The sequence below is a fragment of the Sorex fumeus genome, unplaced genomic scaffold, assembly GCF_029834395.1.
Source record: "Sorex fumeus unplaced genomic scaffold, SorFum_2.1 ptg000034l, whole genome shotgun sequence".
Taxonomy (NCBI): domain Eukaryota; kingdom Metazoa; phylum Chordata; class Mammalia; order Eulipotyphla; family Soricidae; genus Sorex; species Sorex fumeus.
Window position 1 is genome coordinate 18522272 of NW_026606091.1, and position 23106 is coordinate 18545377.

At 36.6% G+C, this 23106-nt stretch overlaps 1 protein-coding gene and 1 pseudogene across 6 annotated transcripts in view; one reads left to right on the plus strand and one right to left on the minus strand.

The window, feature by feature from the left end:
* LINGO2 (leucine rich repeat and Ig domain containing 2) overlaps positions 1-23106 on the minus strand; it is a 649774-nt gene that overhangs the window by 216327 nt on the left and 410341 nt on the right. The gene's annotated exons all lie outside the window — the stretch shown is intronic.
* On the plus strand, positions 14000-18719 carry LOC130026574 (GTP-binding nuclear protein Ran-like; annotated as a pseudogene).

The window sequence follows — 23106 nt, forward strand, 5'->3', positions numbered from 1 at the left end:
CACACACAAAATTTTTTATGTTTTGGTATTTCAAGTTTAGCAATCATATCAATAACATTAACATTCCATCTTTCCTCTTACCCCATTTATTTGCCTATCAATAGCATCTTATTGATTCATCCATTGTTTGATATATTTAGTGAGATTTGTCAAATTATAGCTTTGGTACTGAAAATTCTAAAGAAATGATGTTAACAGTGTATTTACTGAATTTATTCTCTGTTCTGAGACTGGCTTTCTAATACAGTTTCAAAGAAGTTGACTACATCCAACAAAATTTAGCAATAAAAAGATGCAAAATATTTCTATTGAATATTTGTAAGTAACTACTTTTGAGAAAAAAGCAGCTGAATGACTATAATAAATATGAACACTTTTGAGAAACTAGTGACTTTAATGAGATAAATCGATCTAACATTATGGACAAAGTATGAAAGATAAGGGTGAAAGGATTCAAATTCCCAGTTCAAGTTCTGCATAAATGACATGTAACCTTCCATGTATACATTGAAGGAGACCCTTATTTCCCACATGGCTGAGCTTGTCAAAAATCAAAAGCAAAGTCTTATTCTGTGACTGGGTGAATTATAAGACAATTTAAATTTCCAGCTGTGCAGGGTGTCTACTATAAAAGTGAAACACTAGTCGGAAAAAGAATACGATACTGTAAATTGGATTAAAAGTGTGGAAAGACAATGATAAAAATGAAAAAAAAAATATCTCCTAAATTCTAGCTAATATGATATGCCAGTCAAAGGGCCCTTTCCATTCCCGAATGGAAGAAGTCTCTCTAAATCCATTTTAAGCATAATCTCTAATTATGATGGCAGCATCCTCTCATTCCCATGTTATGAGCTTCACTCTGCATTCGTTCAGGAAACTATAATTGATCCCTTGTGAGACAGCTGCATTGCCAGATAAACATTAATCTATCTCAAACCCTTATCTACTACAAATTTTTTTCTTCTAAATCTAGAACTAGAAACAAGTCCCATCTCACCTTTTCATCTTCTTTGTATCTTATGCACAAAGTACTACTTTATAAGTCTGATGAAGTACTCTGGATAACAAAGGAATTACTTGAAATTTGTAATGCTTATAGAATGAAATCTGGGAAACATGTTGGCCATGATGATTGTATGATAAAAAACAGGCTAAATTTCTTGATATGGGTTCATTAAGCAGATGTGTTGAATTTAATGCTTCAATTCAAGAAGATGGTCTGATCTTTAAAAATGTGGTAGATCAGTTGAAATATGGTTCAAAAGGTAACCCATAAAGAGTTAGCTTAAAATGCCAGAGTTGATTTAATGCAGAATATATTAAAAGATTTATAGAAATCAGAATACTAGCACTGTAACACCAGGCAGTTCTCAGGACTTACCTCTGGCTTTGTGCTTGGGCATCATTCCTGTTGGTGTTCTGGAGACAATAATTGGGTGCCAGAAATTAAACCCAGGTCAGCTGCGAACAAGAGCCTCACCCACTGTATTTTCTCACTGCCCCAAGCTGAAAATTTTTAACTTAAGTGAACAAACATATTGTTTAAATCACAGAAAACAGGGATTAGTAAACCTCAATCAATTCCCAGATTATACGGGTTTACATACCCAGACCACAAAGGGGGGGATAAGTTCTGTCAATGGAAGGAATTCCCTATACTCCTCAAATGCATTCTGTCAGTCTTTTGCCTTACCTTTTCCCCTCAAGAAACCTTGGCTTTTTACCAAGGAAAATGTACACTGGGGGGAAAGAAATAATTAGACTGTTGGGTACTAAAGAACACTGACTCTGAACTGATATTAATTTCAGAAGATCCAAAACATCATTGTACTTTACTAAAGGGTTTTAGAAAGTCAAATTACCATTAGGGTTTTAGCATAGAGATATATGCCCAGTGGGCACCTTAACCCATTCTGTGGTTGTTTACCGGGTTATGATAGATAGAGTTAGAATAGATATAATCAGCTGTTAGTAGAATTCCTTTATTGATTTCCTAATCTGTGGAGAATGCATCATTTCATTCCCTTGTCTGTGGACTAAGTAGATGCATCAAAACTGTCTTTACCTAGAGAAAAGGTAAATCAAAAGAAATCTACTTTTGGAAGGATTTCCAAGCTCAGTGCTTCTACCAAGGTCCTGAATTATGTAGGGCTGGTGATTTCTGTAATATCCTCATTCAGTCACCATTTAATATGTAGGATACAGATGAATCTTGGAGAATGACAGTGGATTATCATGAATTTAATCAGGTGGTGAATATAACTGCAGCTTTGCTAGACTAGATTGGGTTTCATAGCTTGAGCAAATTAACTTATGATCCAAGTGCTTGTTATGAAGCTACTAGTCTGGCAAATGTTTTTTACTCATCACTTGTCATGAGGCCCCATCAGAATCAATTTGATTTCAGTTGGCAAGACAAATAGTATATTTCATTGTCTTACTATAAGAATATGTCCAGTCCTATGTAAAAATTTAGTGTCATAAGACATCAATGACACATTATGTTGTTTGTATATAGCAAAAAAATAGCAATTACTGGATTTACTGATAAGATATCTGTCAGGCAGTGGGACATAAAAGTGAAAAAAATTCACTGCTTTAATGACTGTAAAATTTTGAGGGGGGGTGAAATATGTTGTGATACCCTTCTAATGATAACTTGGTTGCATCTAGTCTCACACATGTTAAACTACATGTATGTATATATTGCATATATGTGATAAAATATGTGTATATATCCATATATCTATACCTGGTTTATATATATGTGCATATTACATGTATATTACATACACAGAGGCATAAAAACACAGAAGCATAATACTAAGAAGTCTTTTTGAATTTTTTGGGTGATACACAGTTGAATGTGTTACTCCAGCCATTTACCAAAACAAGTAAGACTCTTCAAAAGATCCAGGTTGAAACTCTACAAAAGACCCAAGTTGCTATGTAATATGTTCTGGCAATTGGATCATAGAATTCAGCTTGAAGAAATAATGTTTGAACCCTTTTACAGATCTATAAAACTGAATTACTGTGCAGGCCTTAGTATTTTGGAACAAAGTCTTGTTATCTTATGTAGAATACTATTTTCCTGTCAACAGATACTGCTGTTAAGACTTACTACTAGCCTAAACAGAAACTGAATATTTCACCATAGGCCACTAAGTTGGTATGTCATCTGAGTCATCCTTCATGAACTTTGTGTATTCTTATCCAATGAACTATGAACTTGAGTTTACAAAGCAATATTTAATTAATAAATAGAAGTGGTATATACATTATCAGGCCAAATATATACCTAACAAACAAATATGCCATATGAAAATGTGATCCAAATGCTCATGTTCCCAGTCAGCTTCTCTGACTTTTTCCTCCCATCTTAACCTACAAGAGGAAGAGTTTCCAGAGACTTTATGCAAAGTAAATCACTCTGCAAATGGATAATTACCCAAGTTCAACGTGGAGAATCCATGTGATAGAATTTTCATATTTATTTAAAAATTATATATTTTTGGTAAACAGCAATGAAATTCCTCTAAAATATGTAACTACCATTAACTAGTATGTGCCAATTCTTTGCTACTGCTTTATGCACATTAAGTGCATCTGTATAAAAGCTCTGGAAGATAGCTATAGCCCCAATTTACAGATAAATTAAGTTTTAGAAAATTCAGTAATTGTGCTTAAGATCAATTTGATACTACTTATCAAAGCAACCAAATAGACTAAAGAGATCTTAGTCTCATCTGGTTCTAGACTATTGGTCTCACTGTTAAACTTTAATGATTTTCTCCAAAGAAAAAGAGCAAAGCAACCTTCAACCACTAATTAACCCGAACCACAGCTCAGTATTTATCATTAAATTCTTATTTAATGCTTACTTTAGTGTAATGTAATCTATAATAATGTATAACCTCATGTATATATTAAAATCCATACCTAAAGAAGATAAAATGCTTTGTCTACATATATACTCTTTTTATATATATAATTTTATTTATTGAATCACCGTGAGAGCAGTTACAAAGCTTTCAGGTCTAAGTCTCGGTCATACAATGAAACAGCCATACCTTCACCAGTGCCCATTCTCCACCCCCAACAACCCCAGAATACCCCCATCCCTCACCCTCCCACTACCTGTGGGGTAGATGATTTCCACATTACTCTCTATTTTGATCACATTCAATATTTTGACACCAGACCCACCATTATTATTTGAGATTTTATGCCAACACTCAGATCTGCTGAAAAGGCCATTTGTTTTCTATTGCTGATTATGAATAACACATGATGTCGCATGGCTACAGTAGTGGCTGAGCGATTTTGAAATTCCAAAATTTTAACACTTAAATCTGGAGAGATTTCTGCCAAAACCTGATGGGGTCTAAGGTTTGCTTGGACCCCATCCTGTGAGGCCCAAAATGTCTCGTCACTGTGGGCCCAAATCTGACTGTCCAATGGCCTCTGAAGGATGACGGCCAACGAGTCGCCAGGGGGAAGCAGGTGGAGGGACAACACCCTTTCCCTCCTGGGGTGGCCTGGCGACAATAACCTACTGCAGGGTCCGGATGCATTTCTGCCAAAAACCGCTGGGTTTTGAGATTTGCTTCTGAGTCTCTGGGATCATGGCCGTTAAGCAGCTTGATCAGGAACCAGAGAGGCCATTCGTGGGCGATGACTTGGGGTCTCGTTGGGGTGGGGAGGACAAGCCCGGCTCCACCCACATCCCGTGAGGCCCTGTGTGTCTCGTCACTGGGGGCCCAAATGTGACTATCAAGTGGCCTCAGACGGATGGCGGCCACTGGGCCGCCAAGGGGAACAGGCCAAGGCACGAAACCTATTCCCACCTGGGTTGGCCCAGCACCGGTAGCCTACTGCAGAGACCAGACGCATTTCTACCTAAAACCACTGGGTTCTGAGATTCGTTTTTGAGTCTCTGGGATCATGTCCATTAAGCAGTTCAATCAGGAACCAAAGAGGCCTTGCCTCCAATTATATAGCTGAGCCGGAGGTGGTTTGTGGGTGTGTTTCCCACATACCTAACTTTTAGCCATTTACTTTCTTGGTAAACTTTGCCCCAAGTTTTTGGGGTCTGACCAAAGGCACAGGAGCAATTTTGGGGTATCTGGAAGTCTGAAGGCGCCATCAGGCTGCTGATGCACTCAGCTCACAGGTACAGATTGACCTGCTGGCAGCACCATACCCCCTCTACATATATACTCTTTGAGAGATTAAGAAAACTGCCTAACATAATTACTTTAAAAGAATTGGAGATTTTTTTAACTTCTATTCTTTATTAAATATGGAATTTATATTTTTACATTCAAATATAAAATAGGTGATATAGTGAGATCATATAATTTTTCTTTAGTTTTCTCAGCCTTTGATTAAAGAATTATAAACTTTCTTATAAAAACAGGCATTTTTCAGTAACTAAAATACTCAAAAACTTTTATATTCCTTTTGTAGGGCCCCATTTAAACCTTATTAAAAGGTTAAAGATATTAATATCAACAAAAATATGCATTATTATATCAACCCTAAATAATTTATATGACATGAAAAACTGGTTATTTTTCAAAGAAAATAAATCAATAAGTCTGCAATATGTATATGTGTGTGTATATATATATGTATATATATATATATAATTTACCCTGTACCTTACACATGAAAAATCAAGGGACAAGGAAATTGACAAAAGTAGCATCCCTCATCTCTAGTTAAGGAGTGTTATTTTTCCAAAAAGAAAGGATGGGTTCTTTCTCCACAACTAGTCAATTTTACTGAAAGTTTCTCCAGTTACTATCTGTGATCCATAAAATGACCTGATTTCTTAAAGGGAGTGGTCTGTTCAATCATGCCTAAAGCTATTTTTCAGGTTAGTTAAGTATCAAAAAACTTTGAGCAGTTCTGTTGAGTGCATCATTATCTGCCACTAAAGAGTAAGTCACAATTGTACAATTCAGTGATGCAAGGTGTGGACTTTAGCAGTGACTATATTGGCATCTCAGTTACTGCTGAAAAAGCTACCAGTCATAACTTTGGCCTTTGGAAATTTGCTCTTAAAGACAATTTGCCTCTGAAACCACAGCTTTTCTGGAACAACAGCTTTTCTGGAGCTGTTATAAAACAGACTAAAGAACCCTTATTTTTATAGTATATACATATGGTAGATACAAATACATGTAACAAGCTTTCACTATATAATATGTGAATGAATATATTCTTTTGAATTTATTTCCTGTTATGCAATGATATATTCTGGCATACAGCAACATTATTGGATATAAAGGGCTACACATACAGATAATAAAGCTTGATAAAAAGAAACTAGATTAAAGAACAGAAAGCAAAATATATTCTATGATTAAGAACAGACATGCTTAGATTCTTTTTGTGGCCATTTTCACAAAATTTATTTCTTCTTACTGTAATTTTTAACTTAAGGAAATTTTATTTAACATAAAAAGTTACAGAAATTGCTTATAAAGTACACTGAAAAATTCATATTGGAATTTAAGTAAGGTACCACAAAATAAAAATAAATGAGAGACAATTTAATGAACATGTAAATATGATCAAAGAAAACTGTGTTTCCATTTTGTAGGAAAAAAGTAAAATTGATTCTACTGTGACAAAGTTAAAGACCTTGCATTACTAACAGATATGGCCAATGATAAGGTATTTCTAGAAATTGCTAATCAGTTTACCCTGAAAAACTTAAAGTAAAGCAAACACTTGAAAACAGATCTATGCAGTACTTCCCTAAGGAATTTTGAATAAAGAATAAATTTAGTCATGGTTTTTGAGTTTGCTATATCAATTCCAGTTTCAGGTTGTAAGGATTGAACAAATAACTTAATCATAATTATTTTTCATTGGATTAAATAGCAGTCACATAATAGTCACCTGGTTCATAGATGCTAGAAAAAGTGATCAATATAAGAATGTGAAAACCTTATTAATAGTATTTACATATCTGGAGACAGAAAAGGATAATAAGAGGAGACAATGGGAATCTCTATAATCAAGCAGCTCATATTTGCAAGAAGAGAATTCTGACTCTCCTTCCTAGAGAATTTTGATTTTATTAGCAGATACATCTCAGAGTGCTAGAAGATTCCATAATATGTTAATGGCAGTGCCTCTTTAGGTAACAAAAAAAATTCCACTTATCTGGTTTCCCCTTTTTCATCCTTTTTATCCTGGTTTTCCTAATTGGAGTGGATATACTGACAAGATCACTTAAGAATTGTTCAGTTGATACTCTTCTTTCATTATGAATTAATCACATACTATCTGGTTTATATTGAGTTTTGCTACTGGGGAAATTTTTTTCTAGAGGCTTTCTTTTGATCAATTTCTGATGCACTGGCAAAAGTGAGATTTTCATTTACTTTTTTTGTCCAGATACAGCTGAAGGGACCCTAACCAAATGGCAAGTGAGTTTTAACTAAGCAGAAATCACTCATTTTTTGCAACTGCAGCAAGCAGTCATAAATTGAGCAAAACTCAAATTTGAGAATATACAGTACTGATCCTTTAGTTTTTAGTGCCCCAATGCAATATTGGGGGAAAAAAAAAAGCAAAACTATTAAGCAAAACTGTCAAATGTATATTTTAATGACTGAAACATGAAAGGCCAGCCAAACACTTAAGATGGAGTATAGACAATGCTAATTTGGCTTTGCATTGATAATTTACATGATAATAAGATAATAATTTGGTTTTGAATTGATAATTTACATGATAATAAGATAGCAAGTCTTCAGTTTCAAGTAGGAGGGTAACAGAGCAGTAAATATAGTGAGAGATACTGGTAAATGAACAAATTGGCAAGTGAACAAATTGGTTAAGTAAATAGAGAAATGAATCAGTGAATTAAATTGTTGAACATTTTTCAAAATGGATTAAATAATGACTAAGAAAAAATGTTTTCATTTTTTCATAGAAAAGATAAATATCATGGGTAAAGAGAAAGTATTTAGTATAAAACAAAAGCACATAAATAGAAGGTCTTATGATAAAGATAAAAATGAAGCCTTGGAATCAAAAGGAAACACACTTCTAATTGTATGAAAGATAAAGCAGAAAACAATTACTTGAAAATGGCAACAAATGACTCAAATTTCCAACAAATATCTTAATGTATATATTAAGCAAAAATCTCAGTGAAATAAGTAATTCTTAAAACATAGTAAAAAATTTCTGATTACAACTTCTTACTGTAGCAACTGCTTATTTTATAACATAAATAAGTTGTGTGTGCTTTAAAATAGTAAGATTAGTAATCTATGTGTAGAGTCCATAAATAAAATGATTAGTAGAAGGTAAATGTCTAGAGAGAGATGGATGAGTGGTTGATGGAAAGATAGAAACAAAGACAAAATATTTGAAATATTAATCAGTTTGACTTTGTGATCCTTTAATATTTGCATAATGTTTTTTTCCTGGCTGGAGCAGTAGCACAGCAGTAGGGTGTTTTTGCCTTACAAGTGGCCAACATGGCCAACCCAAGTTGGATTCCTCAGCCAATCTCGGAGAGCCCGGCAAGCTACCGAGAGTATCTCACCCGCACGGCAGAGCCTGGCAAGCTCCCCGTGACATATTCAATATGCCAAACACAGTAACAACAAGTCTCATGATGGAGATGTTACTGGGCCCGCTCGAGCAAATCGATGAACAACGGGAGGACTGTGACTATGACTGTGACCTGTTCTTTGCCTATAGGACAATTCATTTCCTTTGAGCTTAAAAGCAAATTGCATATATGATTTTGAATAAGTGAAATATATAGTATTTTCAGGACTCTCAGTTATAGGTTTATTTTGTGTAGTATAGAATTTCTCAAATTTGGTTACAAATTAAAATTCTCTTAATGATTACAAATTCCAGAATCTTTATCAACCCAGTAAAATAAACTTCTAGTGTGGTTGACACAGAAATGTAAGTGTTGAAAAGTCCTAATGAGATTCTTAAAATTCTAGAACTTAAGGATATTCATATTCCTGGAATGAGTTTCAATCTGCACTTTTTTTTCAAAGAGATAATTCAGTCTGATGAAGATTGGAAAAATAAAGAAGTCTTCATTTGATTGTGTGCATATTCAGTTCAGTTTCCTGACAAAGGCCAAAAGCCTATTGACATTATTAAAGACTCCACTCAATACTGGAGGATTGGGGGACAAGTAAGGAAAAAAAGTAAAGGTAAAGGTAAAGGCCCTCCCGTTGATCGTCGATTTGCTCGAGCGGGCCCAGTAACGTCTCCATTGGAGACTTTGTTGTTACTGTGTCTGGCATATCGAATACTCTCAGTAGCTTGCCGGGCTCTCCGAGAGGGGCGGAGGAATCGAACTCGGGTCGGCCATGTTGGCCGCTTGTAAGGCGAACGCCCTACCCGCTGTGCTATCAAAAGCTAATACTTTTGTTTGCAAAGAGGTTACAGCTTGGTTTGGCCAATACAAATAAGAAAAGTTCAAGATTATGAAAGATGACATATTATTAACATTCAGTGATAGAGGAACCACAGGAACTATGGTAATGAATGGAACAAGCACAAGCTTGGGATAAATGACAGTCCTGAAACTAGGTGAAATCTTGAAGATACTTTATCTCAGTGGGGAGTGTATTCCTTCATAAAATTCCTTTCAGGGATTTCACTTCATATAGTATATAGAGAAAATAAGCACAAGGTTGGATTAAATAAAAATTATTTTTCAGATTATAGAATCAATTACTACCCAGGCATGGCCCTGCTTAGCTTCCAAGATCAGACGAGATGGGGCGCGTTCAGGGTGGCATGGCCATATTCAATATGCCAAACACAGTAACAACAGCTCTCACGATGGAGACGTTCCTAGGCTCACTTGAGCAAACTGATGAACAATAGGAGGACAGTGGACAGAATTAATTAATGGTTAACAAAAAGGAAAGGGAGTGAAATGGATGTAAATCAGATAACAGGTGACAATTGTAAGGTAAAGGATAACTTGGCCTTACAGTGGTAAACCTCACCATGCTAAACTTCAGTAATGCATACCTATAGCATATACAATGTTATGATATACAGCTTCTTAAAATTAAAAAATAGACAAGAACTTTCAGAGGTGAGATATCTATACTGAGGTATAGACACACTCCGAAAGAAATGAATAGGTTAAGAATTGAGGTGGGAAGAAATGTAAAGGAGAACTAAAGGAGAACTTCTGGTACCTTCATTGTGTTATTAGAGTGGTTTCAGAAGGATTTTTAAGCTGTGGAATGAAATTATCTGCTTTCTAGAGAAAGCAGATTTTCTCTTCTCTAGAAACCTGGTTTCTGGAAACTGAGGCAATTAGGAACATGGGATATGGAGGATGATGAAGAGTGTTTAGAGAAAAGTAAAATATGTCATAATTTCAGGTTGGTATTTTTATATATATACTGTAGTTTAAATAATAAACTGCAATAAACATATTTGCATAATTCATTATTTTGTTTGGGGTCATACCCAACAATGATCAGTTGTTCTTAGTGATGCTCATGGGACCATGTGCTTCTGGAGTGAACGTGGCCTCTCATATTGGAAATGTATGTTTCAGCCCTTCTGCTATCTCCCTGGTCCCTAAGTATTTAAAGCAAGTCTCTCTAATGTTTCAAGATATATGTAGCTTATAAAATATTTATATGGATTGTCTAAGAACATTAAATTGCTTTCTTAAGATAACTAATTATTTCTTTTTAAAATGAGGAGCAAATTTTGATATAAAATTAGAGTTCAGAACTGGGTGTCTGCCTTTTAATTCAGTTCTGAGAGGTGATTCTCATCATTATGAGAATTATTTGGGAAACCTTTCCTTTAAAGTTAAGCAAATCATGTGCTAATTTTCTTTTCTTCTTTACTTTTTTTAAATTATTTTGTTTTGTTTTTGTTTTTGACCACCCAAGGTGGTCTCTCTCTTGCCTCTCTGAATATAACATTTGAACAGAGGTTCTTGCGATTTCCAGGCTTATGAATCTTTTAAACATTTTTATACAACTTAATTTTTTTTTAAAAGTTCCTCCCCACCTCACTAAGACATAATTTGCTGAAAATTCTGATGTGTGGGTTTTGTGACTTAAATCTCCAGGCTTTCTCAGAGTTGGGGTGGGTTACCTCCCCCCACTTCCCAATACTCAGGGAAGCATTGGCAGCCATCCCCATGTACCAATCATGTGCCACCCTGTAAACTCTACTAATGGCCTTGCCTCAGAGACCCCTAAATAAATCTTGAAAGAGATCAAAAGCAGTTAATCTCGGACCCATGCATAGCTAAACGGACTGGGTTAAATTGGATGGGGGCAGGTTGGCCTGTGCCGCCCAAGCAGAGCCCCTAGCAGCTAATTGCTTCTACAATCCAAAATCACCACCACACCCCTGGCCTGACTCCACCATCTCAGGATGGACCTCACCAAGATATAATCTGCTGAAAATTTTGGTATGTGGGTTTTGTGACTGAAATCTCCAGGCTTTCTTGGGTTTGGGATGGGCTACTTCCTCCCACTTCCCTGTACTTTCAGAAGCCTAGGCAGTCACATCCACACCCCAAAGCTGCCACCCAATTGAAAACCTACTCCAGCCTTACTGTTCCAATAAAAATACCGAATGCCCTGAACCATAAACTCTTAGCATCTGTGTTGCAAACCATTATACTGTCACTATCACTGTCCTCCCATTGTTCATTGATTTGCTCAAGCAGGCCCAGTAATGTCTCCACTGTGACAATTGTTATACTGTGTTTGGCATATTGAATATGAAGCTTGCCAGGCTTTACCGTGCGGGTGAGATACTCTCAGTAGCTTGCCAGGCTCTCTGAAAGGGGCGGAGTTATCGAACTCAAGTTGGCCATGTTGGCCACTTGCAAGGCAAACACCCTACCTGCTGTGCTATCGCTCTAGCCATAATGAATAAAAGGAAAAGGAGAGAGAGAGAGCTAGAAGGAAAGTGCCTCCCATCAAAGAAGGCTGGGGTTAGGGGGTGAGTATTTGGGGATGGTGTTGGGAAAATGGGGGACATTGGTGATAGAAAGTGTGCACTGTTGGAGGGATGGGTGCTGGATCATTGTATGACTGAAACCCAATTATGAACAAGTTTGTAATGGTCTATCTCACAGATATCCAATTAAAAAAATTTTTTAAAGTAAAAAAAAAGTTCCTCCCCACCATTTTTTCTTCCATATACTCTAGCCCACTTATATAACCAAAGTAGCACATATTTGTTTGATTTTTAACATACTTACTTGTATTCTCTTATATACAGGCTTAAATTGCTCCATAATGAAATACAACAACATATACAACAACCTTCACACACTTCTCTCTTATTGTGGTGGGAAGATGCTCAGTGGTGGGATTGGTGTTTGAATATTATCTTCTATTAACTATTGTAAACTACTTTATGAAAATAAAATATAAAAATAAAATTTAAATAAAAAACAAAATATAAAAAATTGCAAAAAACAAAAACAAACAAACAAACAAACAAAAAACAGGAGAAATGCTTGGGATAGCTCCCTGGCTAGATACTCCTCAACACCTTGATCAGAATTCTCCTAATAAGTCTCTGTTCACTCAATAAATCTGGGTTTCAGGCCGTTGGCCGATTTACTCTGTGATAAGGTTTGCCTTCATCTGTCTATTTTTTGGGGGGGGGCAGTCAGATAGGAAGGGACAAAGATGTCTGGCAATGAAAAAAAACTGATTTAATAAAGTTACGGTTTTTCTTTTCAAACACAATCTTGAGAAGTCTTTTCTACACAGAACTTTGTTGAGTTTCAATACAGCAGTATCACAGATATTTTATTAGTTCTTAAGATAGTTCTACCAACTATCATCTCCATTCAGATATGACTGTCTATAGATTAAGAGACAACATTCATCTTAAATTTCCTGGATAAGCAACAGAGAATTTGTTACCTCTGTTCCTCTTTCCCTAACAACTCTGACTTCAGGACCTGTCATAATTTGGACAGGACAATAGATACAACTCTTGTGTAATCATCCTAACTATATTCTCATATACAGCGATTGAGACCTCTGTAATTAACATAAACATAGTGTTTGCTATGTGACACAGTTTGCTAGTCCTTTTCAATATTACTAATATTGAATTTTCTTTTTCTTTCCACCTTTTAATAAGATACATAACAGTATTTCATAAAATTATTTCCAATTTTTAAGAAAATATATCAATAAATAATTAGATCCTACCCACATAGCTATAAGGTAAGGTAAGGTAAAGGCCCTCCCGTTGATCGTCGATTTGCTCGAGCGGGCCCAGTAACGTCTCCATTGGAGACTTTGTTGTTACTGTGTCTGGCATATCGAATACTCTCGGTAGCTTGCCGGGCTCTCCGAGAGGGGCGGAGGAATCGAACTCGGGTCGGCCATGTTGGCCGCTTGTAAGGCGAACGCCCTACCGGCTGTGCTATTGCTCCAGCTTGCAAAAAGATGAAAACAGGTCTTCGCCCAGAATGACAGAAACATTTGATTTCCAAAAGTGCCACTTGAGTAAAACTAAATTAATACACTTCTGAAGATTTTTCTTTTCTATACTTCTATTTACTTACTCCTAGAAAGGTCAAGTAAGGAGAAAACTGAAAGACTCTTTAATAGAAAATGCTAAATGTGGCTGCCAAAGAGGCAGGTGGGGGGTTGGGGTGGGGGTGGTGGGAGGGATTCCCAGAATATTGGTGGTGGAAAATGTTCACTGGTAGAGGTATGAGTACTTGATCATTTTATGACTGAAATATAATCACGAACGTTTGTAAGTCTGTAACTGCACATCATGGTGATTCATTAAAAAATAAAAAATAACAACTGATAATAAAGTATGAGCTAAAAATCAAAAAAAATTTCCTTGACATTCTTTTAGTAATGTAACAGGTAGAAGACTGGGGTAGGGGGTATGGCAGTTGGTACTGTATATTGGTACTATATATTAGGAAGATTGTTTAGAACCCAAATAGCTAAACATGCCCAAAGGTAAGGAAGCTAGGGAAGAAGATCCATCTCAGAATCCAGGAAAACAATTCAGATGCTGAATTCCAGGTCAGGTACACAGATGACTTCCACTAAGGACTGGTGGCTAGAGGCTATGGGAAGAAATACTCCCCTGCTGGAACAAAGGTCATGCAAAACAGTATCAAAAGACTGTCAACTGCTCAAAGCATTTCCCCTTGGCAATTACTCCAGCAAGGAACTGTAATGGCACAGTTTGTGAAAATCTCTTTCTAAATTGATGTGGTGGTTACGCTGAGCCTTGCTATTCTGGACATTAATGGGCCTTGTGTGTTTGGTCAACCTGTGCCTGAGATGTCTTGAGAAGCCCATGTTTTCCTCTCTCCTTCTCTCTCTCTGACAGGGGAAGCCTGTGTTCCATGTCCGTCCTTCCTTCCCTTTCTCCTTTCCTCCCTCCCTCTCTTCTTCCCTCCCTTCCTTCCTCCCTCCCTTTCTTTGCTCCTTTCTCTCTCTCTCTCTCTCTCTCCCTCCCTCCCTCCCTCCCTCCCTTTCTCTCTCCTTTCTCAAATACACTTGGTTTACACATTATTTGTTATTTGTTTCCTAAAATTCTTTTGTGTGGGGGAAAACAGTGGACCTGGGAAGCTCGGGTAAAAACTTAGGACCAAATGACAGTCCTGCAAAGATCAATTCCTTGCTCCAGCCTAGGTTCCATAGCTCCCTGAGAAACCAGGAGCAGGGATCATTTCCCACTGAAAGCCATCCCAGACTCTCATCAGTCCTAGACTTCCCCAGGCACTTAACCAGCTGACCTGGGAGGGTAGTGGGGAAATCAGATTTCTGTCACAATGCAGCATCCTCTCCACACTCACTTAAGCCACCCCTGGAACCAACCCTATGTCTTCATTGGAGGGAGTCATATCTTCTGTGGCAATAATTAGGTGACAGTTTTGTCTATTAATAGTTTGATTCCCCTGGCTAATTATTTGTAGTCTCTAGAAAAGTCCAACTAAAGGTTGACTTTAAAAAAATTCAAAAAGTTTGTAGCCTCTCGAAAAATCAAACTAGTCTCTAGAAAAGTCAACTTTAAAAACTCCCTCACCCCCAATATGATGAACTATTGCTCTATTAGAACAATAAGAAATCCAAAACTTATGTTGTTTTTCACCCACTGTCAGATGGAAAATTTGAGAAACACTACCAGAAACTTCATCAAAAGAAAAGAAAAAATAATAAATTAGGGACACAACTATTGAGCTAAGAAACTAATAAATACCACAAGAATAATCTAATCTAGCAACTAATCTAATCTAGTGAAGGCAGACAAAGCACAAACACTGATTAGTTTAAAAAACTAAAAAGAATTGTAGCTATAAAGGAAATAAAATGTTTGAAAACCTAGATAAAATGATTTCCTAGGAAAACATAAGTGCTAAAATTGACTTAAAAAGTAGTAAAAATCCTAAACAGGTCAATAATCAGAAGGAATGCTGCCAAAGAGCTACTGTCTAAAGTAGAGAAAAATACCGGTTCACATTTTAATGATATTATATTTAAAGAATTAACAAGTAATTCATAGATTTAAGGTATTTTAGGATAAAGGTAAAGGTAAAGGCCCTCCCGTTGATCGTCGATTTGCTCGAGCGGGCCCAGTAACGTCTCCATTGGAGACTTTGTTGTTACTGTGTCTGGCATATCGAATACTCTCGGTAGCTTGCCGGGCTCTCCGAGAGGGGCGGAGGAATCGAACTCGGGTCGGCCAGGTTGGCCGCGTGTAAGGCGAACGCCCTACCCGCTGTGCTATTGCTTAGGATAAAAAAAATAAAAATTAATATTAATTATTTTATAAATACATACCAAATCATAAGAATGCAAACAAACAAATGAAAAATACCAAAGGCAAAAATATTTCAGTATTAGGCAAAAAAATATTTCAGTATTAGGCAAAAATATTTCAGTATTAGGATATCAATAACAATAGTTACTATTCTATTTTATTTCCTTCTTATAATTCTTTATAAAATTGAACCCCAGTAAGACATACAGTTACAAAGTTGTTCATGATTGAGTCTCAGTCCTATAATGTTACAATACCTGTCCCTTCACCAGTGTATATTTCCCACCAACAATGTATAGTAGCTATTTTGTAAAAATTTCAGAAAATATAATGTAATTTTTTAATAAAGACTTATGACGCATTTGATAAGGTCCAATACTTTTTTATAAAATTATTTAATAAATGATGGTTATGCAATAGTTTTAATTTAAATTTGAATTTATAGTTATAGATGCATAGGATAACACTGTTTTGTCCTTCCTGCATAGCCTCAGGTAGTTTAAGGGTTGCTCCCATCACACTGCTCCCATTCCTCTGTATTTATTTGTAACTTTCTTTGTGCTCTGTTGACTTGTAAATATTGCTTTTCTCTTCTCCCTAAATCCTTTGCATAGTCTATTCAGAGCAATGTCCTTTTTGTATGGCCACAAGAAGACATGCTTTTGTAATGTGACTCTCAGTAATATTTCTCTCCTGGGTAACTGTTCTCTCACCTAAGCCTCAGCTGCCTTTACTTCCTAGCGCCCCCAAAAGCAGGGTCCCAAGGAGGGACTGATTGGAACCAGGGCAAGCGTTAATCTATGAGCTACTCTGGCAGCGAGTTGGGCCTGGCCAAAGCTCCATAATGCTTAACTATAAGTTAAGAGCTTGGTCATGGACAAATGCTGTCATGATCCAAAAAGTAATCACTAGATTTGGACCCTGCTAGGGTTAGGAAAGATTAATCTGGCCTGAGTGCTGTAGTCTGAGTCTGTGGCAAGATGTTCCCAGGAGAGCTGCCCTACAAGTCTCAATATTATCTCTTACTGTGTCCATACAAAAATAGCTAGTATTGATATGTTGATAGTTATTGGACTGAGGAAAAGAGAAAAACACCTTAGGAGGTATTTTGCCCTTGGGCAGTCAGGAATGGCTTTAGAATACCTTTTAGGTGGCCCCTCAGAAAGGGCTTTCTTATGTTGATTTTGCCACCTGACTGGGTGCAGTGTCATCCCAGAGTGCAGGGGAGTTGGAGAGGCAAAAGAGCTGGGGAGAGAAGAGAGAGAGAGAGCAGGGCTGCAAGATGGACCTTGGAGAGACTAGCAAGGGAAAATGTGCTTGAGAGAACCTAGGCCCTCCATAACATAAATTTCTTCTATGGGATAAATAAATAAACTTCCTTATAATAAACTGCTACTAGACCAACCAGCCAGACCCTCATCTCTTTCTTCATCTGCCCTTGGCCAACAGACGTCCCAATCCAGACCACACACAGCAGCTGAAGATCACCGAACTAGAGAGCCCGTGAACACACAACCTCCAGTGTGTTTAGTTTTTTACAGATGCAGACATATACTTAAATATTCACAAAATATACTTTTAATACTCAAGCTCAATATAATACTTAGACTTAATAGTGATTTCCTAGAAGCACTGAAAGTATTATTGTTAAGGTAAACTTGACGCTATCTTTTATGACAAGTGTCAGCTGATGTTATTTTGGGTAGCTGACAAATATAATTAGGTAATAATTTGATTACTATATTAAGAAGAAAAAGATATAAAATAAAATCTGAACATAGAAATTAAAGATTTTTATATTCTAACCAATAGCACAGTGGTAGGGTGTTTGCCTTGCATGCAGTCAACATGGCTGACCCGAGTTCGATTCCTCCACCCCTCTCGGAGAGCCTGGCAAGCTACTGAGAGTATCTCGCCCACACGGCAGAGCCTGGCAAGCTCCCCGAGATGTATTCGATATGCCAAACACAGTAACAACAAAGTCTCCAATGGAGACGTCACTGGGCCCGCTGGAGCTCGATTCTAACCAATAACTTAAAATATTGAGAGCTGGAGAGATAGCAGAGGAGTTAAAGTATTTGCCATGCACATGGTCAACGCTGATTTGGTTGCAAGTACTGCATGTAGTCTCCTAAGCACAGTGCAGGAGTAATTCCCGAGCACTGGATATAGAAATGCATATAGAAATGCCATTTAAGAGCTCAAAGTAGGTGAGAGGTGCGGAAGCGGGGCAGGCAGGGGAGGGGGGGAAGGGGGGCAGGCTGCTCCCGCCTGCTCCCCGCAACTGGTGCTGGTGGGCAACAGCGGCATTGGACAAGATCACCTTTGCGAAGCGCCACCTGACGGTTGAGTTTGAGAAGTATGTCGTCACCCTAGGCGTAGAAGTGCACCCTCTCGCCTTCCACACCATCCCCGGCCCCATAAAGTTCACCGTGTAGGACACGGCCAGCCAGGAGAAGTTCTGCGGCCTGAAGGACGGCTGCAACATCCCAGCCCAGTGTGCAATTATAATGTTTGATGTAACATCAAGAGTTACTTAAAAGAATGTGCCTAACTGGCATAGAGATCTTGTTGGAGTATGTGAAAATATCCCCATCGTATTTTTGGCAACAAAGTGGATATTAAGGACAGGAAAGTGAAGGCAAAGTCTATTGTCTTCCACCAAAAGCAGAATCTTCAGTACTATGACATTTCTGCCAAAAGTAACTACAACTTTGAAAAGCCCTTCCTCTGGCTTGTTAGAAAATTAATCGGAGATCCAAATTTAGAGTTTGTTGCCATGGCTGCTCTTGCTCCCCCAGAGGTGATCATGGACCCAGCCTTGGCAGCACAGTATGAGCATGATTTAGAGGTTGCTCAAGACACCTGCTCTCCTGGATGAGGATGATGACTTGTGAGGAGATGAAACTGGAGCCCAGCATCAGAAGTCTAGTTTTATGGGCAACTGTCCTGTGATGTCAGTAGTGCAGCATGTTGGCCACTTTATTATATAGCTAAAACAGAACACGTGCTTCATCTTTGGGATGCTGAAAGAGATGAATGGGCTTCGAGTGAATGTGGCAGTTTAAACAAAAACCTTTTTTTTTTGGACCTCATATTTAGCTGTTTTGGAACTACAGTTTTCTTCTTTGAGTTTCAGATCTATAAAACTGCTGCAATCACATCACAATATTCAGTGGTGAAATCTTGTTTGTTACTGCTATTCCCATTACTTCTCGTTTAGAATCAGAATAAAGTTGTATTTCAAATATATATATATATATATATATATATAAGAAACGGCATTTAAAAGTAGTAGAAAAAGCATTGTCTATGGATAGTTAACTATTACATGCCAATGGGAAATTAAAATTTATCTGAAATAAGGTAGAGATTTATTTCATTTTCAATTCAAAAATTACTCAAAAATAACTAAAAAAAGAGATTAAAATACAAAAGTATTAGAGGAAAATACAGAAGGATGTAATTTGAGGGTAGGAAACAGATCAAAAATCTAAAAGTTCTAAAAAATATGAAATATTTAAATAATTAAATTCAATTAACACTTATTGGCTTACCTTAAAGTAATGTAAAAAAGGCAGGTGACAACATTGGAAGAAAGAAATTTCTATATCATTAGTCACCAAAGGACTAAAGTCTAAAGTATATAAAAGTCCTACATTTCAATAAAAAAGAACTTCAAATGATGCTCAAAATTAATAATATTATGAAAATTTAATCAGAGAACTCACTGTTCATTTATCAGAGAAACAAAATGTTCAGTATGATAATACATTATTCTTGGAATTTAAATTAGCCCTACTTCATAAAAGGCAATTCAGAAACATCTAGCAAAATAAAAGAATTGTTAATATTTTTGGCCTAGTGATTTCACTTAATGAATATTTGCATCTGTAGAAAAATGTACAAACTAAGATCTGAGGCATGCATTATTTACAGTGCATCTATATCTATAAAATTACATATGTATGTGTGAAATGGTGATAATTATAATATACTTATACCTTGTCCATATTATTGTTAACCTATGAACATAAAAATCACCTGGATCATATCAATATTCAATAAGTGTTTTCAAGTTAAAAAACACATGTATTATTTGTATTGTGGCCATACTCAGCAGTGCCCCAGGGCTGGCTTGTTGGGCCACCTGGTCATCTTCTAGCAGTGCTCTGGGGTCACCTGAACTAAATCCAGTTGTGTTCGTGGAAGCATATGCTCTACTACTTGAGTCCAACAAATGTATTTTTTTCTCCTTTTTTTAATTTGTCGCTGTGAAATTGCAAAGTTATGCATGATTGGGTTTCAGGCATACATTGTTTGAGCACCAATTCTTTGACCAGTGAACAATTCCCTTCATCAATTTTCCCCTCATGCTGTCTCATTTGCCTCCCAGCCATCAATCTGCCTTTACAAGAGACACTTTCTAAAAACTGTGTTTTTGCTTTGTGGTTTACTGTACTATAGCTGATCAGGTTTCATACAAATCATTTCGCCACCTTTCAGCTCTACAACCTCCTCCCATTTAATCTTCCCTCCACTTCAGTTTTTGCCCCATGCCTGTTCTATCTCCCAGGCCCCTCTGGTGTTTCCTACCAGCTACCACTTCTCATGTTATTTTTTCTATTGTTTTTGGACATAATAATAAACCCTTTTAATTCATATATGAGAGGGATTATCTGTTGTCAGTTTTTCCCTCTAACTAACTTTACCATGCATGATACTTCCTAGGTTTCTCCATGTTGCGTCAAAATACATTACTTTGTTTCTTATGGCTGAGTAGTATTCCATTGTGTATGTGAACCATTGTCTCTTTATCCAGCCATCTTTTCTTGAACATTTTTGCTGTTTTCAGATTTTGGTTATAGTGGATAATACTGAAAGGAAACATGGGTGCAATTTTTTTCCATTTTTTGGGTCCTTAGGGTATGTTCTGAGAAGTGAGGTTGCTAAGCCAAATGTAAGTTTAATTCTTAGATTTTTTTAGGAATGTCCCCATTGTTTTCAAAAAAGGCTGAAATGGTCATTATTCCCACCAACAGGAAATGAGAGTCCCTTTCTCCCTGCATCCACACCATCAGTGAATGCTCTTGGTTTTTTTTTTTTAATTTGTGCCAGTCTCTGTGACATGAGATGATACCTCATTGTTTTGATTCAGATCTTCTTGATAATTAGCAATGTAGAACATTTCTTTATGTGTCTTTTGGCTATTTCTATTTCTTCTATGAGGTAGTTTATGTTCATTTCTTCTTCCCATTTTTTTTTCATGTGATTGGATGTTTCCTTTTGCGAAGGTCAATCAGCGCCTTGTATATCTTGGTGGATTCTTGGTTAAACAGTTTCTCCCATTCCATGGGTTGTCTTTATTTGTTATTATTTCAGGTGTCAAAGCTTCATAATTGACCCCAATTGTTTATCTTTGCTTCCACTTGCTTGATCAGTGGTGTTTTATTCTTGAGGATGAAAATGAAGATGAACTTTTAGCTTCATGTCATGGAGAGTTCTGCCTATATTTTCCTTTATGTAGAATGGGGCTTGGGCCTGATATCATGATCTTTAATCCACTTTGATTTGCCTTTTGTATGTGGCATTAGAAGTTAAATTCAGGAGGTTTTGCATGTAGTTTCTCCAGCACTATTTGTTGAAAAGGCTTTCTTTGCTCCACTTTGTGATTTTTGCTCCTTTATTGGAGATTAACTGGTTTTACACTTGAGGGTCTATCTCAGTATATATTCAACTCTATTCCATTGATCTGAGGGTCTGTCTTTATTCCACTATTATTATGTTCTAGTTTTACTGCTTTGTAGTAGTTTGAAATTGGGAAAAGTGATGCCTTTCATCTTTTTCCCCCTAAGCGTTTCTTTGTCACTTCCAGTGGGTTATTGTCCTATGTGAATAATTTCAGCAATGTCTGATCCATTTTTTTTTAACAATGTCATGGGTATCCTCATAGGGACTGCACTGTAGTCCTTATAGGGACTACAACTATACAGGGATTTGGGGAATATTGCCATTTTGGTGATATTAATCCTCCCAATCCTCCCAATCCGTGAGCAAGGAATGCATTTCCTATTTCCTTATGTCCTATTTTATTTCTCAGTATTTCTTAGTTTTCTTTGTAAATATCCTTTACCTCTTTAGCTGATTTTAAAGTACTTGATTTTCTGAGGTACCATTGTGAGTGGGATATTTTTTAAATCTCTCTTTCCTTTAATTGTAAAAAGTTAGGTCATGGGCTTTAGTGTATTAATTTTGTAGCCTGACACTTTACAATACAAATATATAGTTTCTAGGAGCTTTGTAGTCTTCAGGATTTTCTTAATATAGTATCATATCAACTGAAAAAAGTGAGAGCTTGACTTCTTCCTTTCATATTTGGATGCCCTTAATCTTCTTTTATTCCTAATTGTTATGGTGAGTACTTCCAATACTATATTGAATTGAGTTGGCAAGAGCAGTCAACCTTGTCTGGTGCCTGACCTTAGAAGAAAGACTTTCAAAATTTCCTCACTGAGCATAATGTTTGCTTTGGATTTGTGGTAAGTAGATTTGACTATGTTGAGGAAAGTGCCTTTAATTCCTATTTTGCTGACAGCTTTTATCATAAATGGGTATTGGATCTTATCAAATGCGTTCTCTATGTCTCTTGATAACTTTTCTATTTTTCTTTTATTGATGTGGTAAATTAAGTTGACTGACTTGCTTATGTTAAACATTCTTACATTTCCAGGATGAATTTCATTTGTACATAGTGTATAATTTTTTTTGATGAGTTGTTGGATTCTGGTTTCTAGTATTTTGTTGAGAATTTTTGCATCTTTGTTCATCAGGGATATTGGCCTATAATTCATATTCTCTCTCTCTCTCTCTCTCTCTCTCTCTCTGGTATCAGAATAATGTTTGCTTTGTAGAAGATGTTTGGGAATGTTTCTATCTCTTCAATATTCTGGGTGAGACTGTATTGGACCGGCAGTAGATCCTCTTAAAAAGTTTGAAAGAATTCACTAGTGAATCCATCCGGGCTTGGGCTTTTGTTTTTGGGAAGACTTTTGATTAACTTCTCAATTTCCTCGATAGTGATAAGTCTGTTCATGTATTTCAAACCACATTCAAATACCTTCAAACCAAGGTATTGCTTCCTTGGTATATATTATAGGAGTCCAAAAATTTATCCATTTCTTCTGAGATCGTCCATTTTGTGTCACAAAGTTTCTCAAAGTAATCTCTGATGATCTTTGGGATTTCTGTGTTTCTGTTGTGACTTCCTCTTTTCACTTCTGATTC